Source organism: Serinus canaria, chromosome 5, assembly GCF_022539315.1.
Source record: "Serinus canaria isolate serCan28SL12 chromosome 5, serCan2020, whole genome shotgun sequence".
NCBI classification, from domain to species: Eukaryota; Metazoa; Chordata; class Aves; order Passeriformes; family Fringillidae; genus Serinus; species Serinus canaria.
The window spans coordinates 18237661-18255390 of NC_066319.1; positions in this window are offsets into that span (position 1 = coordinate 18237661).

Genomic DNA, 17730 nt, shown 5'->3' on the forward strand with positions numbered 1-17730 from the left:
GCTCTGCTCCAGATACTGAGATAAGAGCTGTCTGCTGGCTCCATGCCACCTCCCAAGGAGGAAGATGAGCTTTACCTCAGACTCAGCTCACTTCTTTTCCTCCTTGTTTAGGCAGCTTGGATAAATGCATTTTGGTAGGACAAATCCAGGCAGTAGTGCTGTTCCTTCTCTTCTCTAGTGGAAGTGCCTTCTCTAGGAAATGCCTTCCTACATAAAGGATTGGTGTTGCACCTTTTCTGCTGGTTCTCTGCAGTATTTTTGGTTTTTTTCTTAAGTTGCCTGAGCCATTTCCACAAACACAAAGTATGATCATCAGACTTGTGATTGCTTATCCTTCAAATGGGGAAATTTCTGATGAACTTTGCATGCACTGTGGCCTTTTATCTTTTGGTCTCTGTGGAGTGGAAATTTGTGAAGTTGCATTGGTATTTATTTTCCTCTTTGAAGAGGTATTAATTAGGCTCTTGCACTGATTTCTTTGAGAGACTAGGAATGGAAGGGAGAGGAAAGGGACATTACTTAAAAGAAACTCTTGGGTTTTTTCTAAACTTGAAGATTGGGATATTAAAAACAAATAAAACCCTTCAGGGATAATTTACATGGGAATGATATAATTACAAGAGTTGGAATTGAGTTACAGCTCTATTTACAAGAGTCTTGGGGAGTTTCTCATGGACATAGTGAGATTATTACAAGTTCATCATGGCTAAATGAAACCACCACTATAAAAGTCTTTGTGGCCTTTCAGCAGGTCCTTACAGGAAGGTGAGTACTCATCAGAATCTTGATGCAGTTCCCACAGCTGTGGTATGTTTACATCCAGGTCTCCTCATCAGATACTGGCCCAGCCTGTCTTTTCTCTCCTTACTTGAGTTACTGCACTTCCAGGTCTGAATTACTTTCTCAACAGAAACTGAGCCTTTTAGAGTAAGGGTGAGCACCAGAATGAGTCTTACCTCAGTGCATTTCTCCATGCAAGGTGGAGATCTTTGTTTGCATGGAGTCATAGAATGATTTGTGTTAGAAGGAACCTTTAAAGGTTATCTAGTTTTGACCCCCCCCTGCCATGGCAGGGATATCTTCAATAGGCCAGGTTGCTTAGAGCCCTGTTTACCCTTTCTATGAAGGTTTCCAGGGATGGGGCAACCACCACCTCTCTGAGCAGCCTGTTCAAGTGTTTTACCACCCTCCTAATGAAAAATTTCTTCTTTCTATCTAGTCTGAATCTACCATTTTTAGTTTTAAACCAGTACTGCTTGTCCTATCTCAATGGTGCTCAAATTGCAGTGCAAGCTGAAGTAGGTTTTTCTTTGCAGCCCAATAGTCTCATAAAAGCTCAGTTTAGGCATTTAAAAACAAACAAAAAACCCCAAATAATAAAAACCTGGCCAGGAGGCTTGGCTCTGAAAGAGTAGGTGTGTTTTCTGGCTTGTATGTTGAGACCCAGTTGTAAAGACTTGCCAACTTTGATGTGTCTAGCTACTTGTAAGCCTTGAAGAAGGAGAGCAGTGGGATAGTGGAAGGTGGGGTGCATGTGCAGCTCTCTAAAGGGCTCTTCTGTAGTGGTGACTTGATCCGCAAATCTAAAGCTATTAGGATTTCTTCCCTTCTGGCTCTTTGAGCTGGAGGTCACCAGCAGCAAACATCCACTTGGTTGTTTCTACCTCCATGCTGTTGTTTCTCTCTAGGCTGAAATCATCCTCCTGGAATGGCTTCCCTTGTTTTGCTTTTGAGGCCCCACATGTTGGCTCATCTACTGCACTTCATGGTGTACTGTTGAAGTAATTAATTGTATCTTAAGGGAGAAAATGCAACTCTTTGGAATTCACAATATATTAATAGATAGGGTCCTACCAGGTTATCTGGAACACATCTGCCAAGAACAACATTCTGCTGCTGTGAAGCATCTGATGCATATAGGGATTCAACCTGTTGTATCTCCTAAAACAGGAACATCCTGGAATTAAATTTAGATTAGATTAATTTTAAATGCCACCTCCGTTTTGTTAACTACCTGTACTAGAAGGACATGGCTCTAGACACAGAAGAGAAGAAAGGAAATAATGGAGTGTTCAAACATTTAAAGAATAGTAGGAAAGAAGAACTTTGCAATTGCAAATATGAGTTTGCAATATGCCATGTAGTGTCCAGAGAATTAGAGAGCATATGCAGAACTTTTTAGCAGGACCTTTAAAGCAGCTATTGCATGCAGTTGGAAAACACTCAGGAAGGTCTGGAAATGGAGGTACATGGAGCTGGTTTCTCTGGATTTCTGGTGGCTGCTTATTTTTGGCATCAAAAAAGGAAACCTGAGCCCTTCTCTGCTGAAGCATTTCTGAGGGTTTTTTCCACTGTGGGTTCTCTGGTATGCAGTAAAGGCAAGTGTCCTTAGTTCAGCTGGGTGAGAGTTAATTTTCCTTTAAGTAACTGGTACAGTGCCGTGTTTTGGATTTAGTATGACAAAAACATTGACAATACTCCGATTTTTTAGTTGTTGCAAGCCAGGGGCTGCTTGGTACTCAGTTGCCAGCCGGGGTTAAGTTGTGACAGCAAGTTCAGATTGCGACATCTCCCTGACCAGGGCGACTCCAGCTGCCTCCTTTCCATGGCCTCTGAGTCTCATGAAACTTAGTTTCCTTTGTTGTGCTTGGCTGAAGTTGGCCCGTGGGTTCAAAAGCAAATGCTTTCATCTTGCACGAAGTTTGGGCTCGTAAGATTGTGTTTTTCTAGAAGAAACCAGGCCGAAGAGCAGCAGAGCCTAGAGCTGTATTGATTCCTGTCTGCTGGAAGGACTAGGTAGTTCAGGGATTGGCATGGCTTTGACTTTTTGGGCTTGCTGGATAGTGGTTATAGTGGGGAAAGCTGGTCTTTGCTCTACAGCTTTTGGGGTCGATGTCCTTGTAGTTTCACGTCCCTGGATCTTGCCTTTCTGTGCCGCTGCTGGGCTGGGTGATGTTTAGAGCAGCCCTGCCTTGGCTGAGAAATGCCAGCAGGTTGTGCTGCGGGGCTCCACAAGAGCTTGTCAGTTCAGCCTCCCTCTGGCAATGAAACCCCAAAGGATCTGGGAAAAAGTCTCCGCCTGATCCCGGGCTTCCTGGTTAGCCCTGGGTGATGTTCAGCTTGTGCTTTGGCCGGAGTTATGTTTGTATTGCGATGTTTGAAGGAGAGGTTCTGCAAGCACGCAGAACTCGCCCAGCATCCTGCTGGTCCAAATTACATGGGATAAAGCTGTTTGGACTGGATTATGCCATCTGTTTGAAAAAGCAAACAAATAACTTGTCTTCACCAAAAGTGGCTAAATTATTTTAACTCTTTCAAGCCGGGACAGGTGAAACCAATTACACTGTTGTTGAGGGTCGTGGACTTCTGCATCTTGTTCCTGTTCTTTACTGCAGATCATAGAGGCAAAGCTTGTAAGTGTGAATACTGTTACATCTTTCACATAACTCTTGTAACATTGAGGAAAGAAAAAGAAAGGAGGAGGTATTTATTCATCTGGAAAAAGCACACATTTAGAAGTGACTATCATGGTTAGTTAAAACAAAAACAACTACCAAGATTTAACCACATTCTAAAGTCTAAATTAATCTCTGCTCTCAAATGTTGAGATTACAGTCACTGCTGCAGATTACGAAGTGGGAATTTTCAAAAGTACCTATGCTGTCATTTCTCTCAAGTGCTGCACCCACTATAGGCATTTTCCTGAGCAGCTTTGCTCATCCTTGGTCACTGCAGTTAAGCTGAAGTCAGCAGCTGACTTATGACCAACATGGGCTCTACCATGGGGCACAAGTTCCCCTGCTCTTGCAAAACTGAAACCTTTTACTGCAGTAGAGGAGTGGGGATGTGTACAGTGGCTGCCAGCTTGTCCTGCACCCTTGTGGCATCAGGCAGTGCCAAGACTATCCTTAGTCTGGTGTGGTGCCTTCTGTGATCCAGGTGATGCCAGGGAGCAGATGAGCCTGAAAAGTACTAGAAAAGTTTGCTCAGGGAGGAAGCTTTGCTGATACTGGTGCACAGGCAGTACTGTTAGAGAGCAGCTGAAATCCTTGCTGATGACTTTTATCAGAACTAAGTGGAGCTTGTTATGTAGGGAGGTGCTAATATGGTTGTTCAAGGGACTGGGGTAAATGGAAGTGACTTTGGATGAACTGTGGTCTTCTGACCAGCTCAGCTATGGGCACTCTTTGCTGGTAGAAGACAGCTCTGGGCTGATTCCTCCTGCAGAAATCCTGGTGAGTGTTCCCAACAGTGAGAGAGCAGCAGCAGTGCTGTGTGTGCTACAGCCAGTGCCTACAAGTTCCAGGCAAAAAGCTGTCTGATCTGCAGGAAAAAAGCCAGCTGTCCTATCTCATTCTCCTGATTGCTGGGTCAAAGTGTACTACGGAGATGTTGTAAGAGCTCAAGGCAAGTTGTTTTCAGCTTTTTTCCCCCCAGTTTATTCACTTTTACTTATACCTAGATATCTTCAGTATTTAGACTGAGGTAGTACTGGGTAAAGATCTTCAGAGCACCATGAGCTTTCCTGGTAATGGCACTCTGGAGTGGGGCAATTTTCAATGGAGCTTTCCTTAGCTGGGCTTTGTCCCCAGCATCTCGCAGAGGGTCAGGCAGACTCCTGTGGTCCAAAACTGCCTTGGGAATTTTTGTGGAAGGTTTTATACTTTTCATCCTACTTCAGTCTGCAAGGAGAAGTAGAGAGGCTCTTCTGCAGGAAAGGGCAATCTCATATACCAGCAGTTTGTGACATGCAGTGAGCACCCATTAGGAAGGAAATGGTGAGCCTCATGAACAGAGCCTCCATGCCTCTCCCAAATCACACAGTCCTGGGGCCTGTTAATAGCCAAACATAAAACTTATTCAAAAGATGATCTCACCTGTTAAAAATCACATCCATGTGAGTCCAAGCAGGAAGGGGAGCAGTGGCTGAAAGGGACAGAGGGCTCCACGTGGGCAGCAGATGCACGTGGCTTCCAGTAGGACAACCCATGTGGTTTTTTCCAGCTGTGAGCCTTGGTTCTGCCATCAGTGTGTGTGAGGCTTGGTAGGGTGTATTTTTTGTTGAGTGTTTGCAGTTTTGTTTGACAGTGAGAAATGCTGGAAAATGTTAGTGAGAGCTGTCAAAGCCTGTAATGATCTCCCAGGGGAAGGAGTAGCATCCCTACAGGAGTTTAAATCCTTACAGACTTAATGTAGCATAGGAAAAATCCTGGCAAGGAAAGGATGACCTGAGAACTCTTCTGTGGAGAAGTAACAAATGATGTGAGCTGGAGAGATCTGTGTGCATGCTAAAGGTAAAGGAAGATCAGGCATTTCCATGAAGAACAGTCCTCCCATAACTGGACTATTATTCTTCATGCTTCTGTCTGTACATGGTTGCTGGTCAGATAAAAACAAAATATATCTTTGAATGCATTTGTACAGAACTGTCTGCAGAGGCCAGAACAGAAACATTCTTTTAGGTATGTGATATTTGTGCTCAAGTCAATTGTCTCCCTGTTGAGCTGCTGGCTGAAAACACTGAGCTGAGTAGGACCAGAGCCACAGAGCCATTTCTGACCACAGGACTGGGTAAAGGTTTGCTACATTACCATGTCCTTCTCTTAACTTAGCTTTAAAGCTATTCTGATGCCTGTCACCAAGGAGAGAGTGCTGCAGCAGTGAGGTGAGGTTGCCTCATGTCCCCACTATGGTGTGTGGATGCCCACTGTGGCTGCTCCTTCCCACCCTCCATGTGTGTGTTGATGTGGGCATGTCTTGGTCTAGGAATTGTCCCACAACAGCTTTGGAGTATATATTCTTCACCTATTGACAACACAGATGTCATGGTTCTTTTCAAAGGAAAGTGCAAGATCTCTCCTGTTTAACAAAACAAGTACAGTCTGAGATGTCTCCTGCACATCTCTGAATCTGGCTCCAGCCCTGAACTGTGGGGTTTAATATTCCTTCATGTCTTGTCATTTCCTGTCAAAAAGGACCAGCAAGGTGCCAGAGGGAGGCTAATTCTTATTCTGAGATTTATTACACTACAAATCCTTTAGCACTGCTAATTAAGTCTAAGCTCCACTTATCAAATGGCCATGTACCTTTTTCCAGGACTGCCATGTGGTATCTGTTTGTTCTCTCTCCATGGGTTTCCTGGGCATTCCAGTGGGATGAGGAGGCCATAATGTAGATGAGACTAATAATAAACCTGCACTAAAAGCAGCTGCATTGTGGAGGAACTTTAAACCCCGAAGCCAACAGGCAGGGACAGTTTTAACTGCAATTGCTCTTTAATTGAAACCTGGGCTGGACCTGACCTGCCTGCCTTGTGATGCTGTGTGGGCTGGGTGGGGATGCAACCTGTGTTGTTAACCTACTGCTTTAATATTTACATAGATAAATTTAGCATCTGACATTGAGAAAATGATTTTCTGTACAACCTTTTGGCTTGGGCCAGCTATGTACTCTGGGAGAAAGGAGATTACATGAGTCCTTTTGCATGGGTCCTTCTGCAAGTTTCCCATGCTCCTGACAGGTAAACTGGGTAGGAGTCAGCAGTGCCTCTGGGGATGGTGCATTTTAAATCACTTTACCTTGTCTTGCTCATCTCCCAGCTAGAACAGCCTTGTTGAAGGATTTTTTCCAGTGCAGATCCCTCTTGTTGGGTGCTTATGTAGGCTTCACAAGAAACTCTTGCCATTAGCAGCTGGCTTTGAATTGCACTGCTGGAGCTCAGCAAGGGTGTGGGACAGAGACAGCGATCTGTGCTGCAAGTTGAGGTGGGGCTGAGGTGCCAAGGCAGGTCAGTGGAAGGCTGAGATGGACAGGTTTGTGTTTTGGAGGTTTTTTTTTTTTTTTTTTTTTGCATGGTTTCCAATGTGCCTGCCCAATACATTTTATCTACAGCTGTCACTTACTGGGAAGTGCTGCAGCATCACATTTTTGAGCCATCAAAACTCAGAGAGAAAGGGGTGTCTTCAGAAAAAGGCCCTGCTAGTAAGGTCTGTGGGCTGATTTGCTGAAACTGAAATGAAGACTGGGTGCTGATTTCATTGGGACCTCCTGAAGTGCCTCCTTATTCATTGGATCTAGACCACAAGCTAAAGCAGAAGGTTTCTGGAGCACAGCTGCTGCTCAGCCCCCAGCAGGGGTGAGCAGTAGCTGCCCTACCTAAGCACAGCTGGTTTGTGTTACTGGGGCCTGATAACAACTTCCTCTTCCCTGTGTGTGCTGGTGGCCTGGCACTGGTGGGCCAGAGCTGCTGGCTGTCCTTGGCACTGCTTTCTGGGGCATCTGTGTGTGCAGGCAGCAGAAGGGAGTCACTGTATTTTGGCTTTGGTGTCAGGGGAGGCTTCCCCTGTTGACTCAGAAGAGAAGGGGCCAGGAGAACTGAAAATAAGCTGATGGGTGGCTGTTCTTTCCCTCTGGGTCTCATAGCTTTATTCACCAGAATCAGGGAGGGCAGAGAAAGGGAGTGTTCAGCAAGCTGTGTAGAACAAGCTGTGTTGAAGTAGGAAACAGAAGGAAGAGGAGACAGGTTCTTAGAGTTTTGTGTCAAGCACCCCATCTGTTGAATTCTGGCTGCCTGCTCAGGAAGAACAGTCCTTGCATGGACAGGCTGATGAAGAGCACCAGGTTCCCTTGCTTGTGAGACTGGCTGGAGATGTGGGCCTGGACAGCTGGCAAAGCAGCAGCTGTGAGATGGGTGAGAGCATGGAGGGGCTGTACCTTGTTCCTCCCAGATACAGGTGTCTGAAAATGAGTAATGTGAATTCCAGTGACAAGAGCCAGCCTTGCTGCTCATGCTCTGAAAGACCCAACTGGTGGGGTCTGTCCTCCATCCTTCTGTGGCTGCCACACAAAGCCCAGAGGTATTTTACATCTGGGGACAAAGGAGTGAGAGATGCTTCCTTAATGTTGCACTTCCCAGATTAGCTGGCACAGAACTGTGCTACAAAGCACTTACCCTTCAAGTACATAAAAAGAAGAAAAGCTGACCAGCCCTCCCCTATACAATATGGGACTTGTTATTTGATGTTTAAATTTAAAATATTTTAGCCATGCTCCCCATTGCATTAGGCTGGAAGCACACACACATTGAGATGCTGCATGGCTTAAAGAGCTCGTGACTTGTACAGCCTAGACAGCTTTGGGGTACCACAGAGAGGGAATATGGAGAAGTGGCAACTAACTTAGGGAGGCACAGTGGTGAAGTTAAGAGAAGTTACTGGGCCTCTCATGTCCAGTTTCCTGCTTCCTACCCCATCCCTGACAATGCAGCTTCACCTGTTTCAACATAAGAAGGATCTGTGCTAATGGGGAAAGGAAACAGAAGTTGTCCTGCTCTAGAGGTAGAGTCAGTCTGACATTGCAGCTTTCCACAAGGCACGGGCTCCCTACCAGAGATGTCAACCCCAAACAAAGCTGTTCAGGATGTTTGCTCAGTGTGCTGTGCCACAGCAGTCCATGTTGGCTATAAAGCTGAACAGACCACTCAGGGTGGCTTGGAAGAGAAACAAACTGCCTGCCAAGAAACACACCTTTATTTATTTAAACCTTTGTTTATTGCCAGGCCAGGTGAAAATGTGTACAGGTTTTGCATTGTAAGAAACAATGGATACTTCACATTGCAGGAGGGAAAACGTGGCACCAAGGCTCAGTATGGTTTGGAAGGACAACAGATGGTCTGCTGCATACAAGGACCTAAAATCCATGGATTTTCATAAAGATCTATTTCTAACCTTTTCTGGAGTAGGGGTAGCCATTGCAAAACCAGGAGACTTTGTTGTTTGATATGCCCTCTCCTTCTGCTAGGTGGACAAGAGCCTTGTGTTGAACCTGTGGCTTCATGCTGCTGTTCTGTCAGCTGCAGGCCCTTCTTGAGCTGTACCCTCACCAGGTGTTAGTTCCCAGGTGTTGCTGCCTCGTCTGCAGTGCACTGATTCAGCTGGTTTTGCTGCTCTATTCTGTACTGAATTAACAGCAGGATTTTTTGGGGGTAGGTGCTGCTTGCTTTTCTACTTTTTCAAACCAAAATCAGGAACAGGTTTTCTTCCAGCATCATCTTCCCCTCTTCAGGAGCTGCATGCAATATTTCTTTCAAAACACCTTTCTTTGACCTCAACAACAGGCTTGGAAAAACAGAGAGTCTTTTCTAGCACTCAAGGGCCATGACCTCTATCACCATTGCTGCTATTGAGTGGTTATTGCCTCAGACACTCATCCCTGGATTTGTTCCTGGATTTTAAGTAGCAGATTCTGGGTAGGTTAGCTCAGTAGGCATTGATGTGATTCAGCTAATTTGAGATGTGTTTTTACTGGAAAATGAACAAGTGCATGTGTGAGCCAACTTTAAGGTTCCCTTTTCTTGGTGAAGTGAGTGATTGCTCAAGACAAGGTGACAGAATATTTATTTTAACTTTTAAATCATAGCAACAGTTGTATTTTCTGCCGCCTACTCGCTGCCTCAAAACTAAAAAACAGCTGAACCAAACTTTCCAAAAAGTTTTCTGGCAGAAAGGGGAAGGGCAAAATTCCACCTGAAAAGGTTGAAGTTGCTTATAACTGGAAAGAGCCACTTGGGAATAGAAGTGAGAGCTGTCCATATGTGCTTCTCTTCTAATATTAACAGTAATGAGAGTCCTAGGTGGTGTCAAGGAGCATTTTATAGGTGCTTCAGCTACCTAGGAAGATGCCAAAAATCTGCCATGTTGACAGGCCTTGTCAGTATAAGACAGCATTGCACAACAGCTCTTCAGAAGTGGAGAAGACTGGTTTCTGGTGAAAACTGAATTAAGTAAAAGGAACTGTAATTACTGCAGCTGCATTATGGCCGGGCCAGTAAGATTTTTAAAACTTTGCTTGCTGTGAGCTCTGTCAAAATTGGTCTATTCTCTACTTTGCATCTTGCACAGGAAAGAAACCTCTGAGAGCAAAGATTAGCTGGCACTGTGCAAAGGTACAGAGTTCAACCTGGGAAGGGAATCATCAAGTAGAATTCAAATGCCACCTTTGGCAGCACAAGGTATTTTATTGGCAGCTGTTTATTCAAGTGTTGACTCAGCCTAGCTTTTGAGATCTAACAAGATTGAGAGCCCTAAGGGCTTATGGCCATGGGCATTAATAAGGCAATCTAATTAAGAGATAATTAAGTCACATTTATTAAATTCCTAATTAAGCAGCCAACTGTAAATTTGTTAAGTAAGGAATGCTCAGTTGGGATTACTCCCTTTCCACACCCTAGCAAAAGGTTAAAATGGGGGGAAGAGAGCTCCAAAAAAAATCCTCCCCCTTCTGAAATATGATTTATAGTTTAGGTGTGGTGCTTGTGGAGGAAGCAAAGACTAAACATCTCTGCCCTGCTGAAGCAGAAGGAGGGCATTTCCAGAAAGATTCCCTCCTCCTAGCAGTGATAGCACAGTGGGAATGGATGTATCTGCATAGGTGCTGCTCCTTGGGAAGAAGAGAAATGCAAATCTGAAGATGGGATCTCTGTTTGCCTTCCTTGGTGTTGGGTTAAGCTCAGCTCTCCTGTGAACTCATGGCCTCAAGTCTTAACTAAGACCACAACCAGTCCTGAACTTCTCTGGGATATGGTATCTGATGAGGAAAAAAAAAAAAGACGTGAAGAAGTAAGAGATTTTTCTATTTCTGTTCCACAGATGAGGAAAAATAGGATGTCAGAAGAACTGATGACATACCTGAGATGACTTAGGGAGACCACAATTGAACTCTCAACTGAAGGCCTCAGAGCAACCTCCCTAGAACAGCAGGCGCTGCCTCTGTACTGCAAGGCCTGGCTTATCCTCTATAAGTGACAGTTCTCTGCTCTAACTTTCCATTAGCTTCAGCTCTTCTCTCCACAAATCCCAAACAGGCCAGTTTTTCTCTGCTTCAACTCAACAGCAACAAAAAAAAGCCCAGTTAAAATGGTATTTACAGACTTGGGAACCCAGAAGAAAAATGTGCCAGTATTATCTCAGGTCTTTTGTTTGCTGGTGCAGAGAGGAGGATGACGGGAGAGGACTCCAGCAGTGCCCATGAACCTTGCACAGAGCTGGCGAGGGCGCCGTGATTACGCCGGGTTTGGCCACACCTTGGGGAGTGGATGGGAGGCAGCAGCGTTTGGCCTGGGGCTCTGGGGCAGACTTCTAGGTGGAGCCTCCTAATCTTCCCTTCCTGCTCCTCCTAGCTACTGACAGCAGTCCTGGGAGCTCTTCTGGGTTACTGATTTGCCTCCCAAACTGTGCTTCTTTCCTGAAGGCTCTTTTGGACCATAGCACTAAGAAAAATGTTTTGCCACAAGGTTTAGCTTCCCTCTCTCTGGTTTATATTTGAAGGAGTGGACACACTCATAGCTGTAGACACTGGTGTGTTGGGACTGATTATAGGCATCTCTGAGATTTAGTTTCTCTTGTTTGTCTGTCTGGTTCAGTCTCAGTTTTCCAGAAGAAGATGACAAAAATGCTGATGGACTTACAGAAATGGTTAATAGTCTAGGGCACTGGCACATGCCCAGGTTTATCAGCTGCTAAACTGGGGCTCAGTTTAATTGCCAAACTGGCGCTCAGTTTAACTGCCAAACTGGCAGTAAATTCCAGTTGCAAGCTATTTAAACACCTGGCCTGTCTGGGAGTTGTTTCTTTCAGCAGTTAGAGTCAGGAATATGAGATTTCCAGATCAAATGAAGATTATTTTCCTTTCTTGCACACACCATGGCTGGAGATCATATCCCAGGCCAGCATAGACCAAAATAGTGACTGCAGGATAAAAGTGTTAGGCATGTAAGCACACAGCAATAACCAGTTTATGAATAGTTTTGTCCCTTCTGCCTTTTCTGGTGCCTCTGTCTTTGCTTCCTACTGTGCTATGGATTCTTCAGTCTATAACAGGACCTATAGCTGTAATGATATTTTCAGGCAGAGCTGAGTCTGCTTCTTGCTGTCCTGAGTCCAATAAACTACAGTCATCAAGTTTCAGGCTTTCTTTGGCTTGCTTCATTTTGAGAGGCCCCTTGCTTCTCCCAAGGCTGGGGTTTAGGGACAGCAGTAACCTCAAGGTGCTCCAGGCTCTCAAACCCCTAACAGCCCATAGCAGAGAACCAGTGCTGTGGATGGGCTTGTGTAAAGCAGGCTGAACTCACAAATGTAGGGGTTTAGATAAAGTTTCCAGTTAGTTTTATCATTTTTTAGTGTCTTTTGTCCTTCACCATCACAGAGAATGCAGGCCAAAGAGAACTGGCCATGCTGCTTTTCTTCACCTTCCCCAGCTTGGGCAGTCTCAAAGAAGCTCTAGGTTACAAGGTGATGATGGTTGGACTTGATGATTCCAAAGGTCTTTTCCAAATGGAACAATTCTATCATTTAATGATTAAATCCTGAGGATGGAGCAGAAGCACCATGGTGTGGACACAGTTTATGCTGTTTCATCAGTTGCTAGTCCAGCTTTGGATTCACTTTCAGACCTTCTCTAAGGAAAGCAGGTCTGGTCAGATAGGCTGGGTGCTGGAGAGAACATGGAGTTAAGGATTGAGACTACAAGATGGATGAAGGCAGACAAGGAGGATGTTTTCTTCTGTCCTGTCCTTTTCCCCTTTCAAGCAGCAGGACCATCACTCAGAGCAGTATTTTCTTGGCAAAGCTGAGAGATCATTTTGCTCTTCTCTGTTGAGCTAGGTCCATGGTTTTGTAGGAAGGGATGGTCTTGGGCAGCAGGCAGGGCTGTCTTTGGAACACCAGGAATGCTATCCAACACCAAAGCCTTCTTTCACATGAACTTGAATTGCTGATGTGAATTGGCACTTGCAGAAGCTGAGGGATTCTTGTCACTTTTGTAGATTTATATTCACAAACACATGCTAAGAACACATTCTGCCCCACCCTTCCTTTTTGTTTTCTTTCTGTTGGCTTTGCTTTCTCCATATGAATTCTGGTTTCTAATGATACTCTTTCTGGTTATTAAGACTCCTTTTCTGTACACCCTTCCTCCTGCCTCTTTCATAGCCTAAGCCAAAAATATTTGTCTACCACAAGTGATCAATGCCAGATTTGTTGTGTGGGCAGGATTAACAGTGAGGGATAACAAAATAGAGGCAAATTGATGCTTCACTAAAAATAGACCTGCTGCAGAAGGTAGAAACTGTTTCCTCATGTTGAAGCTAAAGGATAATTAATAGAGCAATTGGGACAAATTTGGGAAATGATTCTTGGTGAACCACATCCTTCCTGCACTCAGTAGAGGAGGCAGGGGATGATAGAGATTTGAAGGAAGCACGGCAGTGGTGAGAGGGTTGGTGTTTGCAGCCATTAATAACTAAAGCTGCCTGTCATTTCGCTTTGTTGTAAGTGGCTAGAGCACCACTGCCCATGACAATGCTGGCAGTTTTTGGCATCTTCCTTTCTGGATGAGCCAGAATTCTGTGTGGATCTCAGCCTCAAGTGAAGATGGCAGATTGTGCAGAGAGAGGGACTGTGACAAGGTTTCTTTCTTGCATGCTTGTCTGTTTTACATTCAGTATTTTACATTCTGGATCGAGCCCTGAGACTCAATCCAGCTATTTAATTGCACATAATTCAATCTGTTGTCCTGTAAATCATGTTCTCTCCTGTAAACCATCTGACCAAAGTTATGTTTTCATCCTTTTAATACAACAGTTTATAGCGGCCAATTCCCAAGGCAGCACCTGTTATTTAATTATAGCTAATAGATTATTACCTGCAAGCACCACTGTTGCCATCATCTGGAAGAAACTGTGCCAGAAATGAGACATTTCTGATGTTGGGGTACTGGAGGTGGCTGGAGGACAGGGAGAATGTCCACATAAATCTGGAGCTTTTTTCTTTGAAGGCAATTTTCAGTGAGGGCAAGAGAGAAATGATGATATAAAAAAGTCCTGGGATGAAGTTAAAAATGTGCTCTCCTTTGCTAGTCAGGTTACTGCATCAGGATATGGCATCTGAGGCCCCCAAAACAGGACCAGTCTGCTGGACTGGGTCCAGAGAAGGGCCACAAGAATGACCAGAGGGCTGGAGAACCTCTCCTGTGAGGGAAGGCTGAGAGACTTGGGGTTGTTCAGCCTGGAGAAGAGAAGTCTCCAGGGAGGCCTTATTGTGGCCTTCCAGTATTAAAAGGGGGCTTATAAGAGAGATGGGAACAGACAGTTTAGTAGGGCCTGTTGCAGTAGGACGAGGAGTAGTGGTCTCAAACTAAAAGAGAGGGTAGGTTTCAATTAGATATTAGGAAAAAAATCTTTAAAGGTGGTGAGACACTGGAGGAGGTTGCTCAAAGAAGCCCCATCCCAGGCAGTGTTCAGGGCCAGGTTGGATGTGGCTTTGAGCAATCTGGTGTAGAGGAAGGTGTCCCTGCATGACAGAGGTGTTCCCACATGACAGAGGTGTTCAATCTAGATGATTAAGGCCCACCCAAGCCATTCTAAAATATTAGTGTGTGACAACTTGTGTTTATTATATCCTTGTCAGTGATAATGGCAAGCCCTCTATTTTGAAAAGTAGGTTCATCTAAACTTGTCTTATTACCACTTAATCTTCCATTTAACAGCTTAGAGGAAAGCTTGATCCCACTGAAGCTGGTAGGTGAACCAATCACTGCTTGAATAATTGATTTCCTATGATAATTCCAGTGATGCCCATGATGATGAATTAGGCAGAAGACTTGTAATGAGGGGAGTAGTTGAGTGTCTGTAAATGCAGTGGCTCTCCTGGGTGGGCAGAAGCAAGGAGCACAGGTTTGAGCCCTGAGCAGGGAGGAGGCCAGCAGGACTCAGCTGTGACACTGCCCCAGGATCTGTTTTGCCAAACAAACATGATGTGGGCTGGCTAGCCTAGCACATGTGCTAGACAGATGATCAGCCTACACACAACTCTCAACCAGAAGCAAAGCAGTATTTTTTGTCTGGTGGGCATGAAACAGGGGAGGTGAAGGATTTTTAACTGAGAAAGTATCTCAGTGAATACTGGACATATATTACTGGAAAAAGAGTGTATCAGTTCTGCTCTTATCAGAGCAGCTTCTCATCATCATTGCAGATTTTCCTCATCTCCTGCTGTTTAGTGTTTATCAAATGGGGTATAGCAGTTCTTTTGAACATTCTCACAGGGCTTTTGAAATGCCAGCATGATAAAATGTAACATTTTCTAAGGGCAGCTCTGACTTCCCTTGTGGATTGCCTTGTCTATACTTCTCATTCTTTAGTCTTTGTTAATTTCATTCTTGGCATCTTGAATCCATGGGAGTCCTAGACACGTAGGCTGGAAAAGATGTGATAAATCATGCAATTCTGCCTGTGAGCAGAGGTGGGATCAAAATACCTGGACCACCCTGTAGCCCTTATCAAGACATCTTGACAAAGATTTGTTTACACCTGTTCCTGAAGACCCTACTTGAAGAGGATTCTATATCTGATTCTGCTATAATGCTTAACTAACTTCACAATTAAGAGATTTGACTGGAATTAATAACTGAAATCCTGCTTTTTATAAATGTAGCCTTTTATATTCTTCTCCAGGCAGAGAACAACTTGAACAATGTAATTTAGTTTTAAAAGTTTGTAGTTAAAGTGTTTTACCATATAGTCCTAATTTTCTTCCTATGAGGCAAAACAAGTGTGTTCTTTCAAAATTTCCCTTGGTCATAATTCCTCAGCTATCAATATGGTTCATTTTCCTTTAACTAGATCACACCTTGAGTGAGAGAGATTTGAGAGAGGTTAAAACTCTGCTAAGGTAAAGAGCCATAATTGTAGAAAGACCCTTTAATACCAACTCACACCAAAAGTGGTGGGTGTCTCATATGGCCAGTAATGAATAGGGAAAAATTAAAAATTGGGATATGCTTCCTCCATAAGGCACACTCAGCTTTCAGCAATCAGTGGTTTAGAAACTTCCTGAACTGGAGGTTGCATTTCTATCTCCACATTTAATAGACCCTGATGGGCTAATTTAATTGACTGGAAAAGAGATTAGACAAATTTTATGGTTAATCTTCAAAGCATCTGGTGACATTGAGTTCCTCAATTTACGTGCTATCCACACGAAAAACATATTTCCCACAGCTTGTCTCAGATGTGTTTGCCTGGCAGCTTAACCACTGCTCCCTCCCCTTTTATTCCCCATCAGCTCTTGCATTCTGAGAAACAGCAAGTGTCCTCCATATCATGCATGTTTGCATAGACCTGTGGCAGCAGTGGCTTTTTTCTAGAAACAAAAGGAAATTGCTGCTGAAATCCTAGAATAAAATGGACCTTCTCAAGAGAAACTATGACAAGTGGTCAGCACTCCTGGCTCTCATCTCACAAGATAAGCAACCAAAAGTTTCCTTTGGTGTGTCCTGTATCTTTGTTTGTTGTAACAGAAGCAGCAGCCTGTCTTCACTAAGGGCCTAAACTGACTCATTTCATCTGTGGCAGGGAATGAGAGCAGGCTTGTGGACAGTGACTGCACATTCCTGCCACATGGGCCATGAAGTTTGAGAAGTTATTACTGCCTCTACTAGGCTACACCAAGAACCTCTTTCATCCACTTTGTTTCATGGTTCTACAAGAGAAAGTAAATATTAGATTCTGGTTCCTGGCCAAATTAGTCTGCCAGTTCTTCACCTTAATATTCCATCCAGCTAAACAAAGAAGATGATCACTTAAAGATCAAAGCTTTCATCTGAAAATTTAAGGATGAGTAGATGTGCTGGGAAATATTACTCATATTAAAACAATCATTGGAAATTTTTGATTTCTTCAAAGCTTGGGGAGAAGGTAATGCAAAAATTTGGTTTTTAGTAGGGCATTGTAAATCACTTTAAATCTTTCTTTGCAGGGTCTCACAGGAGACAGTGACTCCTTGGCATATGGGCAGTTGGGTTCCAGCAGCTGGCTGGGAGTTGGATGATAATCTGTCTCAGCCTTGCTGTCCCTGTGCTATGCTATGCCAGCAGAGGAAGATGGAGGGAAAATTTCTTGGTGGATCTCATTTGGGCTCTCCTGCTTTTCTGCAAGCTTTCCAGGCCACTGCTGCAGGCTGAGGACTGCCCCTGCACAGTGCTCCAAGGATGGAGGGGTTCTGCTGCAGGCATTTTCTGTGTGTGTGTGTGTGTGTGTGTGTGTGTGTGTGTTTGGACATGTCAAGTTCTAAAACTAGATTACCTAAAACTCTTAGAGCTCCACAAGGTCCTCAGCAAAGGTTAGCATAATCTCTTGCCTCTCTTCCAAGCATGCCTTGAATTAATGGCTTTGGGTGTGACCATATAATGTCTAGCACCTTGTAAAAGGGAGTTCTTGCATCTCAACAAAGCAGCATGGCTGCTGGTGAGAGAAATGTAATAACCTCTTCTCTTTGCCCCTTTCCTTCCTGAAAATAGTGGGTCTTTCCTGTTCTTTATGTGTGTTTTATCATTCACTTTTATTTGCATGTATTTAATACATAGACTTTTCTGAAACAGCAGAATGACAAGACCTGGTCCAAGTGTTATCAGGGATGGCTCTGCAGGATTGTGGCTAGGCTGAAGTGACCTGCAGGTCTATCACTGCTCTGGAAGACTGAAGCACTACAGTGTTCTGTGCCAGGACAAGTCCTTCTTCATGGACTGTTTTTGGAAGAGCACAGTAAATATGTTATGGGGTTTTATGAGGTTTTAGAAAAGAGGTTGCCCATTTTTAAATACTTGAGGGTGATGAAAGATCAAGAAGCATATTATGATTACAGTTTGAAATCACCAAGCTGTCTTTTTTCCCTCATC